A 13,199-nucleotide genomic window follows, 5' to 3' on the forward strand; every position below is an offset into this window, starting at 1 on the left:
AAAATTGAACAAAGAAACCATAGATCTCAATAACACAATCAATAATTTAGACTTAACGGACATTTATAGAATATACCATCCAACCAAGAGTGAATACACTTTCTTCTCAGCAGCACATGGATCCTTCTCTAAAATAGACCATATATTATGCCACAAAGCTAATGTTAGCAAATACAAGAAGATAGAGACACTAGCATGTATTCTATCAGATCATAATGGATTGAAGTTAGAAATAAATGAAAGAGTAAAACACAGAAACTATTCCAACATCTGGAGATTAAACAATATGCTATTATATGATGAATGGATAACAGAAGATATTAGGAAGGAAATTAAAAAATTCTTAGAGGTAAATGAGAACAAAGAAACATCATATCAAAATCTCTGGGACACTATGAAAGCAGTACTTAGAGGGAAATTTATTTCATGGAGCACATTTAATAAAAGAAGTAAAACTCAAAAAATAAACGACCTAACACTACAGTTCAAAGCCCTAGAAAAAGAAGAACAGCCCAGCACCAAAAGTAGTAGAAGACAGGATATAGTTAAACTCAGAGCTGAAATCAATGAAATTGAAACAAAAGAAACAATACAAAAAATTGACAAAATAAATAGTCGGTTCTTCGAAAAAATAAACAAAATTGATAAACCTTTAGCTACACTAACAAAGAGAAGACGAGAGAAAACCCAAATCACTAAAATTCGGAATGAACAAGGAAATATCACAACAAATGATTGAAATACAAAACATAATTAGAAGCTATTTTGAAAATCTATACTCCAACAAAATAGAAAATTTTGAAGGCATCAACAGGTTTCTAGAGACATATGAATTGCCTAAACTGAACGAGGAGGACATAAACAATTTAAATAGACCAATTTCAAGTACTGAAATAGAAGAAGTCATCAAAAGCCTACCAACAAAGAAAAGTCCGGGACCAGATGGGTTCTCAGCCGAGTTCTACAAAACCTTTAAAGAAGAGCTCATTCCAATACTTCTCAAAGTATTCCATAAAATAGAAGAGGAGGGAACCCTCCCAAACTCATTCTATGAAGCCAATATCACACTGATACCTAAACCAGACAGAGACTCATCAAGGAAAGAAAATTTCAGACCAATATCCTTAATGAACATCAACACAAAAATTCTCAACAAAATTTTAGCTAATCGCATACAAAAACATATTAAAAAGATAGTGCACCATGATCAAGTGGGTTTCATCCCAGGGATGCAAGGTTGGTTCAACATCAGGAAATCAATAAACGTAATTCACCATATCGATAGACTTAAAGTCAAGAATCTCATGATTATTTCAATAGATGCAGAAAAAGCATTTGATAAAATACAGCACCCCTTCATGCTCAAAACACTAGAAAAAATAGGGATAGTGGGAACATTCCTTAACACTGTAAAGGCCATTTATGCTAAGCCCACGGCTAATATTCTAAATGGTGAAAAACTGAAAGCATTCCCCCTAAAAACGGGAACAAGGCAGGGATGCCCTCTCTCACCACTTCTATTCAACATCGTTCTTGAGACTCTAGCCAGAGCAATTAGACAAACCAAAGAAATTAAAGGGATACGAATTGGAAAAGAAGAACTCAAACTATCCCTGTTCGCTGATGACATGATTATATATTTAGAGGAACCTGGAAATTCCACCAGAAAACTCTTAGAACTCATAAATGAATTCAGTAAAGTAGCAGGTTTCAAGATCAATGCCCATAAATCCAACGCATTTTTATACATAAGTGATGAATCTTCAGAAAGAGAAATTAGGAAAACTACCCCATTCACAATAGCCTCGAAAAAAATAAAATACTTGGAAATCAATCTCACGAAAGAGGTGAAAGACCTCTACAATGAGAACTACAGAACACCACAGAAAGAAATTAAAGAATACCTTAGAAGATAGAAAGATCTTCCATGTTCTTGGATAGGAAGAATTAATATTGTCAAAATGGCCATACTACCTGAAGTGCTATACAAATTCAATGCAATTCCAATTAAAATCCCAATGATGTACCTTACAGAAATAGAGCAAGCAATTATGAAATTCATCTGGAAGAATAAGAAACCCAGAATAGCTAAAGCAATACTTAGCAGGAAGAGTGAAACAGAGGGTATTGCAATACCAGATCTTCAACTCTACTACAAAGCAATAGTAACAAAAACGGCATGGTATTGGTACCAAAATAGAAAGGTAGATCAATGGTACAGAATAGAGGACACGGACACAAACCCAAATAAATACAATTTTCTCATACTAGACAAGGGGGCCAAAAATATGCAATGGAGAAAAGATAGTCTCTTCAACAAATGGTGCTGGGAGAATTGGAAATCCATATGCAACAGAATGAAACTAAACCCATATCTCTCACCATGCACGAAACTAAACTCAAAATGGATTAAGGACCTCGGAATCAGACCAGAGACCCTTCATCTTATAGAAGAAACAGTAGGTCCAGATCTTCAACATGTCGGCTTAGGACCAGACTTCCTTAACAGGACTCCCATAGCACAAGAAATAAAAGCAAGAATCAATAACTGGGATAGATTCAAACTAAAAAGCTTTCTCTCAGCAAAGGACACTATCAGCAATGCGAAGAAAGAGCCTACAGAGTGGGAGAATATCTTTGCCAATCATACTTCAGATAGAGCACTAATCTCCAGAATCTATAAAGAACTCAAAAAACTCTACTCCAAGAATACAAATAATCCAGTCGACAAATGGGCTAAGGAAATGAATAGACACTTCACAGAAGAAGATCTACAAGCAATCAACAAATATATGGAAAAATGTTCAACATCTCTAGTAATAAGAGAAATGCAAATCAAAACCACCCTAAGATTCCATCTCACCCCAATTAGAATGGCGATTATCAAGAATACGAGCAACAACAGGTGTTGACGAGGATGTGGGGAGAAAGGTACACTCATACATTGCTGGTGAGGCTGCAAATTAGTGCAGCCACTCTGGAAAGCAGTGTGGAGATTCCTTAGAAAACTTGGAATGGACCCTCCATTTGACCCAGCTATCCCACTCCTTGGCCTATACCCAAAGGACTTAAAATCAGCATACTACAGAGATACAGCCACATCAATGTTCATAGCTGCTCAATTCACAATAGCCAGACTGTGGAACCAACCTAGATGCCCTTCAATTGATGAGTGGATAAAGAAGCTGTGGTATATATATACAATGGAATATTACTCAGCCATGAAGAATGATAAAATTATGGCATTTGCAGGAAAATGGATGAAATTGGAGAATATCATGCTAAGTGAGATAAGCCAATCTCAAAAAGCCAAAGGACGAATGATATCGCTAATAAGTGGAGGATGACACATAATTGGGGGAGGGAAGTGTTAGTGTTAGGGTTAGAGTTAGGGTTAGGGAGGGGGGCAAGTATGGAGGGAAAAGAGGGGTGGGAGGTGTGGGGGGAAGGGAAAAAATAACAGAATGAATCAAACAACATTGTTCTATGTAAATTTATGATTACACAAATGGTATGTCTTTACGCCATGTACAGAGAAACAACATGTATCCCATTTGTTTACAATTAAAAAAAAATTAAAAAAAAATAGTGGCTTTTTGTAATGAAGCCTCTGTAAAACCTCAAAAGGATGGGCTCTGGAGAGCTTCTGGGTTGCTGACCATGTGGAGGTACTGGGAGAGTGCTGTGCTCAGAGAAGACATGGAAGATCCATACCCCTTCTCCCTTACCTTGCCCTACGCATCTCTTCCATTTGTCTATTCCTGAGTTGTATTCTTTAAAATAAACTAGTAATCTAGTAAGTAAACTGTTTTCCTGAATTCCGTAGGCCATTACAGCAAATTATTGAACTCAAGGAAGGATTTATGGGAACCATGAACTTATAGCCAATCAGAATCACATAACAATCTCTACTTGCAATTGGCACTTGAAATTGGAGAGCATAGTCTTGGAGGACAGAGACTTTAACCTGTGGGATCTGACTCTCCTATCTTCAGGTACACAGTGTCAGAGTTGAGTTAAATTGTAGGGTGTCCAGTTGGTGTTCTCAGAGAAATGGAGAATTACTTTGTGTGTGGAAAATAGTCATATCTGGAGCCAGAAGTGCATTATTGTTTGAGAGTTTAGAGGAGGCTATATTAAATTAAGAAGTTCTATAAACTAAAGGTGACATAAGCAAAATGAAAAAAAGATACCACAAACTAGGAAAAGATATCTCTTATGCATTAAAAGGCCCAAAGCAAAAACAAAAACAAAACTAGAATATATAGGAACTCTTTAAAATTCAGTAGGAAACAACTCAAACAGGCAATTCAAATGAACAGGCAATTCACCTAAGAGGTAATCTGATTAACTGTCAAACATTAAAAGATGCTCAACTTGGACCACTACTCAGGATAATAGAAATTAGAATAATTCATGCTTTTCACATACATCAAAAAACAAAAAGTAAAAGTTTGAACCAATCAAATGTTGGTAAAGGTGTGAAAAGGGTAAATGGTTCAACCACCTTGGAGACCAATTTTACAACCCCCTGTACAACTGAAGGTGTACATATCCTAGGACCTCTAGATTTCCCTTGTAAGCCTGCATAGAAACCCATGTGCAAAGGATATTCATTGCAAAACAATTTGTGCAAAACTTGGAAACAACTTTCCACTGGAGGTGTAATAAATAAAAGAGGTTCATCATGTAATGAGATAGTACGCAGTTGTCAAAATGAATTATCAAGATATACAACAGGGATGAATATTAAAATATTCTTATGAATAAAAAAGCTACAAAAGACTACAGTATCATGTCAACTGTTAAGACACAAAACAATATCATGAATATTATGAAAGATATGTGTGTGAGTGTGTGTGTGTGTGTGTGTAAAAACATTCAGGGGACTGTGACTCACCAATCTTATAGTGCTGTTACTCCCAAAGGAGGGAGCAAAAGAAATGAGTTGGGGAATACTTTGAATGTCTTTTAAGAATGAAATGTTTAAACATTTTAACATTTTATTCTTACAAATATATGAAACTAACACACCAAAAGTGTCAAATAAAATTTAGGTAGTATAAAATACGTGGTACCAATGATAGTATTTTATGTACTTTCATGTGTCTTTGGCATATTTTATCATTAAAAATACTTTTAAGGTGAAAAAGAGGGAGCACTGGGTATTGAATCAGCATAGAATGTCTCCTCACATTTCCATTGACATACTATGTGACTTTGGAATAAGTCACTTTTGTCTAAGAATGATTTTATTTATAAAATGGTGAACTGGATGAAATAGCCTCTTTGACCCTTTTCATCTCCAGCATTCTATAGTTCATAGGGGAGAAGAACCAGATTAGGAAGGAATCAGGCTCCCTTGGAGGGAGAGAAGGAAGGCAGAACTGGAGTATTTCTAAGGGTCACCTTGCTAGTATCCCACCATTCTAAGCACAGATGTAGACTACATGCCCTGCCAAATACATGAAACCAGAATACTTCTATTGCATTTTTCAGATAAGGCCTAAGAATCTGATTCTCTCAACATTTTCTAATAAGGAGAGAAATCAGGAAAAAAATGGAGGACTGCATTCCTATGTGCTTAATAGTCTGAATGTTAAATTAACCCTAGGCTAAAGGCTTGATCCCCAGAGGGGTTGAATCAGGAGGTGGTGGAATCTTTAAGAGGGGGGTACCCTAGTAGGAGATCATTGAGTTGTTGAGGGTGTGCACTTGAAGGGGATAGTGGGTCCATGCCTCTTCCTCTTTCTCTCTTTTGTTTCCCTGCAACAAAGTGAGAAATTTGCTCCACCCCATGCTCCTGCCATGATGTATTGTGCCTCCACAGACCCAAAGCAATGGGGCCAAAATGGTCATGGACTGAAATCTCCAAAACTGTGTATCAGAATAAACGTTCCTCTTTTTGTTATATTTCTAACATTTATTACACTAATGGAACACTGACTAAAGCACTAGGGATAGAGCAACAGAAAAGAGGTCCAAGTCCTCAAGTTGTAGCAACAGGGTAGAGAGCCTGTACGTTGCCACCCATACCTTTGACAATGTGAAGTTCATAAAAGAGCAGAGAGAAAGAATCAATAATACAGCAAAGAAACAGAAATGACACCACTCAGTCATGTGCTCCTTTCCTTCCCACCATTGCCAATTGCCACCTTCTCCCCATCTCTGTGTATCCTCTTCTTGACCAAAATGGAAGAGACCTGATGAGTGGATCTGAAGGCCTCTTGTTGGATCATGCCACCATTCACTATAGCCAACCATGGATAAGTTGGTTTCAATGGTTTCCTTTAACTCTGGGAGCTCAGCCTCAGAGGGAGGAAGCAAAGGCCCAGTTTGCTGTTTAGACTCAGCTTCTCTGATGAGAAGAGCTCATTCCCTGTACATTTCAGCAACGCTTGATGAGAGTTAGAATATCCAGTTCTTCCAGCTCACTTCAGAAAGTCTGATTCAACTGGTTTATAGAGAGGTCCAGGAAACAGTATTTTTTAAAAAGTTCCCAAGTGGTTCTAATGTGTACCCAGAGTTGAGAATCTAGTTAAAGGGTGAGTTGAATGAGGAAATGCCCCACATATTTGTGACCAAACAGGGCATGTCCCAGAGCAGTCCCTAAATGGAACACTTTCCAACATATTTCCTATCTCAGTTAACTTTGACTGGTTACCACCTTATACTGACAGAATGGGAACCTTTCTACTCCAAAGTTAATCATCCTGATATTAGATAGTAGCTAGCAATGAGCAGTGAAATGCATGGTAAGGTCATAAAGTATTCTTTAAATTACTTTAGGGTCCTTTATGGTAAGGTCATAAAGTGTTCTTTAAATTACTTTAGGGTCCTTTAAACTATTTTAAGAAATCAAATGGTGGCAGTTAATTTACAAAAAAACAAACAAAGCAATGGAGCTATTTGTAAAACACATCAAGAGAAAAGGATTAATTGGACTAACACAGGGTCCACTGAAGTTGATATGAAGTTAGGAATTATGGATACAAGTGTCTCCAATTGTCTGGGAAGGACGATTCCTTTGTAGCTCAGGTGCACTGAGGTAACTCTGACCAGCTATTAACCCCAGTGCCCACATTAACATGGGATTGACTTGTGGATGAAGCTCCCCTAAATAGAATGGCTGACATGACAGTTCTGGAGGAGACCAACTAAGGTCCAGAACTCCACCACCCAATGTGAAGAAGGAGTTGAACACCTGATTGGTGAGGTTTGCTGAAGGAGAACCACAATTTTCAAGTCAACCATAAAATCGTAATAAATTTGGGGGTAACATTGTCTCCTTTGTGATCCTCTGCTTGGAGGCCGCCCACTCTTTTTCTTAAGAGTGCTCTCTGCTTGAGCCTCACTTTGCTTGTACTTTACTTTCATCTCATTTTCACTTATACTAGTTATACATTTTCACTTATAAAAGTTCTCTTGCATGACTTTTGGTGTCTGATTTTCTTTCGTTGGAACACAAGAACTGAGGTTTGGAGTTTCAACTCTCTGCTTTCCTGTGACACTGAGATGTGTAACTTTCCTCCTTTCTTGTTCTCCACCAGCACATCTTAACACTTTCCTGGTCCATTCAGATGGGAGTCTGTCTCAGGACATTACCACCAAGTAGCTGTGTAATGCCAAACAAGTAACATGGCCTCTCAATACTTCAGTTTCTTTATTTGTAACACCAGGTAAGTTAACAGAGCGATAGTTTTCATACTATGTTCTGAGAAGCTCTGACATTCTACCAGAGGGATTGGTTTGGAAAATTCTTGGACCAAATGATCCAGAAGGTCCTTTCCAGAATCAACATTCTATAGTTCTAAATTCTATAGGGATAGATTGATGCTACAACCAAAGTCTACCATAACCATATGCTTTGAAGCCGAAGATTATATTTACTGGCTACTATAGAGTGGATGTTTATGTCCCCACAAAAATTCATATGTTGAAACCTAATTCCTAAAGTGACAGTCTCTGGAGATGGGATCTTTGGGAGCTGATTAGGTAAAGAAAATGAAGCTCTTATGAATGGAATTAGCATCCTTTTAAGAGAAAGCTCCCTTGCCCTTTTTGTCCTGTGAGGACACAGCAAGAAGATGGCCATTTGTGAACTAGGAAGTGGGACCTTACAGGTGTCAGATCTGCCAGCCCCTTGATCTTGGACTTTCAAAACTCTGAACTTTGAGAAACAAATTTTGTTGTTTATACAAGCTACCTAGTCTAATAGTAGTTTTTATAGCAGCCCCAATGGACTAAGACAACAACCCTGGTGTAAATCAGATATTATAAACTATACCGGCAAGCCAAATCCAACACAGAGCTATTTTGCTTTTGCCCAAAGAGTGCTCTTTTCTTTCCTTGATATCTTTCAAAGACTTTTGAAAATTGAGGTAGAGGGCAGTTCTGAAATGCACACAAATCAGAGATATATGGCTCAATGAACCATCACGATGTAAATACACCTTTGCAACCATAACTCTGGCAAGATATAAAACAGTATTGTCACTTCAGAAGCTCTTCCTGGAATCCCTCTTCATTATTCCTTCCTTTCTCTTCTTCAAAGGTAACTGCCCTCTTGAGTTCTTACATTATGGATTGCTTTTGCCTCCTTTAAACAGTTGTATAAAATAAATAATCCGGTCCATATTTGGAGGGGTTCGTCTCTTTTGCTCAATAGCACATTAGTGAGATTCATCTGTTTTTGGACATTTTTGCAGTTTATTTTCATTTCTGAATAGTATTACACTGTATTAGAATATATTACAATTTATTTATCTGTGCTATTGTTAACAAAAGCTTAGTCCTTGTTCCCAGTGCCAATTCATGCCAATTTAATAATGAGGACATGGTTTCGAGAAAAAGGAAACAAATTTTATTCCATTGCTAGTAAAGGAGAAACACAGGTGACTCCAGTCCTAGAGGCTATTGTTCTGCTCCTACTGGGAAAACAGAGGACTTTTAAGGAAGCTATTCAAAGGCTACAGTTTAGGTGTGCCCTGATGGTGTATTGAAATTCACTTGTTAATTTGGGAGATAATCACTTCCTAGTTCCTCTGGTGACATCTTCCTGTGGAGAAGAGATAACTCAAATTTAGGGAGAGGGAGAAGGAGAAGAGGAAAAGAAAAACATGTCCCTTTTAAAATAAGCAGCAAGGGCTATAGTCAAAAGGTGAAGTGGACCACCATTACACTATTATTGATGGACTTTCAATTTGTTTCTACTATTTGGCTATTATGAATAACGATGCCATGAACATTCCTGTATTTTGGGGAACAACACACCTACCCATTTTTGCTTCTGTAGCTTAGGGTGAAATTGTTTGGTCATATGTTATGTGTGGTGATTTTGAGAGAGGTCCATAAATTCTTCAACTCTCCTCCAATCAAAAGTGGGGGCAGAGAGGTGAGGAGTTAAATCCACGACCCTCACATGTGAACTGTACTTAGTGACTCATTTCTAATGAATAGAATAGCAGAAGTCACAGAGTATTACTTCCAAAACTAGGTCATAAAAAGCATGTTAGCTTCACTCTTACACACTCTGGAGGAAGCCAGTTGCCACGTCATGGGAACGTTCAAGTAGTTCTGTGGAGAGGTTCATATTGTGAGAAACCAAGCCCTCCTGCCAATAGGCACATGGGTGAGCCATCTTGAAAGCAAACTGGCCAACTGTAGTCAAGTATTCAGAAGTGCTGACATCTTGACTACAAACTCATGAGACCATAATCCAGCCCCTCCACTCCACAGCTAAACTGCTGTCACATTTCTAGCACACACAAACAGTGAAATAATATTTTTATTGTTTTCAATCTCTAAGTGCTGGGATAATACATTATGCAGTAATAGATAACCAATATAGTATGCATATGTTCAGCCTTAGTAGAAATGCCAAAGCTTTTCCTCAAACCACTTACGTTTGAGATTTTTAATTGTTTCACATACTTGATAACATTTGGAATCAACAGTCTTTTCAATAATAGCTCTTCCTGTGGGTGTGCTTTAGCACTGCGGTTTAATTTGCATTTCCCTGATGATTAATGAAGTTGAGTGCTTTTTCATATAGTTATTAGATTTTTGAACTTATAGATATCCCTTTTGGGACTTTGGTGAATTCTTTTGTTTACTTGTCTATTCAATTTTCTGTTATTATTATCTGTTATTATACAACAGTTCTGACTTGTAACAAAAAACATGAGGTATATCAAATGGCAAGAAAAATAAAAATCCAACAAAACAAAGCATTTATCAGAACCAAACACATATATGAAAGAGATCTTGGAATTATCTGACAGGGAATTTAAATTATAATTAATATGTTAAGGGGTGTAATGGAAAAGATGGACAGCAGGCAAGCCTCAGAGGTAATTAACAGAAAGAGGTGAACTTTTAAAATGAATCAAATAGAAATTGCTGTAATTTGGGTTTTGGATGTCCTGCAAAGGCCCCTGTGTTGAAGACTTGAACTGCAATCTCAGAAGCTATAAAAAGATTTTTTTAAAAAGTTATATTTCTAATAAAACTTTGTTAGAGGTTAAGAGGGGTTGGAAAAAATTACAAGAAAAATGCCCACAGTTTTGCAACAAAATATGTAAAAATATCTGAATTTCAAAAAAAAGTCTCAAATGCTAACCTACTCAGAAAACATAAAGGTTAATGTCTTACAATACTGAAGAAGAACAGCAGCCAGAGGACAGACAGGACCCAACTTCAAGACTTACTATAAACCTAGAGTAATCCAGATAATGTGATGTTGGTTAAAGAATAGACAAATAGATCAATGGAACAGAATAGAAAACCCAGAAATAGAGCCACAAAATATAGCCAACTGGTCTTTGACAAAGGAGAAAGTGAAATATAAAGGAGAAAAGGTGATCTTTTCAACAAACAATACCATAACAACTGAAAATACACGTTCAAAAAATGAATTTAGATACCAAATTCATACCTTTCATGAAAATTGCCTTGTTCTCAAAATGAATCCTAGACTCAGTGTAAAATGGAAGACTTCTAGAAGATATAGGAGAAAATCTACATGGTCTTGGGCTTGCTGAGGACTTTTTAGATACAACACCCAAGGGAAAATCCACAAAAGAAAGAATCGATGAGCTATGCATTATTAAAATTAAAAAAAAAATCTCTGCTCTATGAAAGACACTGCCAAGAGAATGAAAAGAGAAGCTCAAGAATATATGTGCAAAAGGCAAATTTGATAAAGTACTGTTGTGCAGAATGTATGAAGAATCCTAGAATACAAGAAGAAAATGAAATGGGCCAAAGATCTGTCAATGTTTGCTTTATGCTTTACACATTTAGGTGTTCTAATGTTGGATGCATATAAATTTATAATTGTTTTATCTTCCACATAAATTGACTCTTTTATCATTATAAAATGTTTTCTTTGTTTCTTTTGACAGTTTTTGTCTTAACATCTGCTGTGGCCTGTATGTCCCTCCAAATATATGTGTTCAAAAAAGTAATCTTCATTGTGGTGGGTGAGTGCCTTATACAAGGGATGGAAAGAACCACCTTGGACTTTTTTGTTCTTTTACTCTTCAGTCACATAAAGACACAGTGTTTCTTCCTCCTCTTTCCCCACTTCTTCACCCTTTCTCTGCCTTCTGTCAGGATATGGCAAGAAGACCTTCAGATGATAGCAAATGCTTGCATCTTGATCCTGGGCTTCCTGATTGCTGGGAATCTCCAGAATCAATTTCTGTTCCTTATAAATTATTCTCTGGAATTTTGTTATAGCAGCACGGATGGCCAGAAACAAAGTCTATTTTATCTGTTATACATATGGCCATCCCTTCTCTCCTTTGGTTACTATTTACATGGAATATGTTTTCCATACTTTCAGCCTATGTTTATCCTTATATCCAAAATAAATCTCTTACTGACAGCATAGAGCTCTCTTACTGACAGCATAGAGCTGGATCACATTTCTGTAATCACTCTACGTCCTTCAAACAGTTTAATTGCAATCCTCCTGCCTCGACTCCTGAGCTGCTGGGGTTATAGGTGTAAACCACCATGCCTGGCTCTTTATTTTCTTAGGAATGTCTTGAACAGGTATTTTCTTAATGATCACCATGGGGCTTATATAAAACATCTCATAGATAAAGCAACCTATTTTAAGCTAACGAAACTTAACTTCAATTATATACAATGATATATTTTCCTTCCCAACAGACTTTGTTATTAATGTTACATCTTTTTATATTGCATATCCATTATCATATTTTTGTAGTTATAGTTCTTTTTAATATTTTGTCTTTTAACTTCTATGCCAGCATTAACTGATTTACACATCATTATAGCAATGTAGTAATTTGTATTTGCCTATACATTTACCTTTATTAGTGAGCTTTTTATTCTTTCATACGTCTTCTTGTTGCTGTTTTGCATCTTTTCATTTCTACTTGAAGAACTCTCACTTTTCTTGTGAGGGGTAGGTCTAGTGATAATTATCTCCTTTACCTTTTTTTTTGAAGAACCATTTCACCAGAGAGTATTCTTGGTTGACGGTATTTTTCTTCAGCACTTTGAATCATTTCATTCTCTTCTGACCTGTGAGATTTCTGATAAGAAGTTCATAGCCACTGTTGTGGAGGTGTATTTGTATGGGATGATTCCTCTTATGCTGCTTCCAAAATTCTCCCTTTGACTCTTGACAATTTGATTATAAAGTGTCTCAGTATGGATTTCTTTGGGTTCATTTTATTGGGCTTTATTCTGTGTATCCATTTCCTTTCCCAGATTAGAGACATTTTCAGCCATTGTTCTTTAAATAAGTTTATGTGCCCTCCCTTCTCTTCTCCTTCCTGGCCATGCATTAGCCCATTTGGTGATGCCCCATAATAAGTCCCTTAGGCTTTATTAACTCTTCACCTTTTTTTTCCTTTTTGCCCCTCTGACTGTATAATTTCAAATGGCCTATATTTAAATTGTAGGTTCCTTCTTTTGTTTGATTAAGTTTGTTTTTAAACCTCTGCAGTGAATTTTTCAGTTCAGATATTGCATTCTTCAGTTCCAAAATTTGCTGGATCCTTTTTGATATTTTTTATCCTTTGCTGAAATTCTCATTTGATTCATGCATCGTTTTCTTGGACTCATTGCACACCATATGTTAGCTATTATGAATTCTTTGTTAGCTAATCTATGTACCTCTGCTTTTTAGGGTCAGTTTCTGGAAACTTATTTTGTTCCTT

This window comes from Sciurus vulgaris, assembly GCF_902686455.1.
Source record: "Sciurus vulgaris genome assembly, chromosome: 10".
Classification (NCBI taxonomy): Eukaryota; Metazoa; Chordata; class Mammalia; order Rodentia; family Sciuridae; genus Sciurus; species Sciurus vulgaris.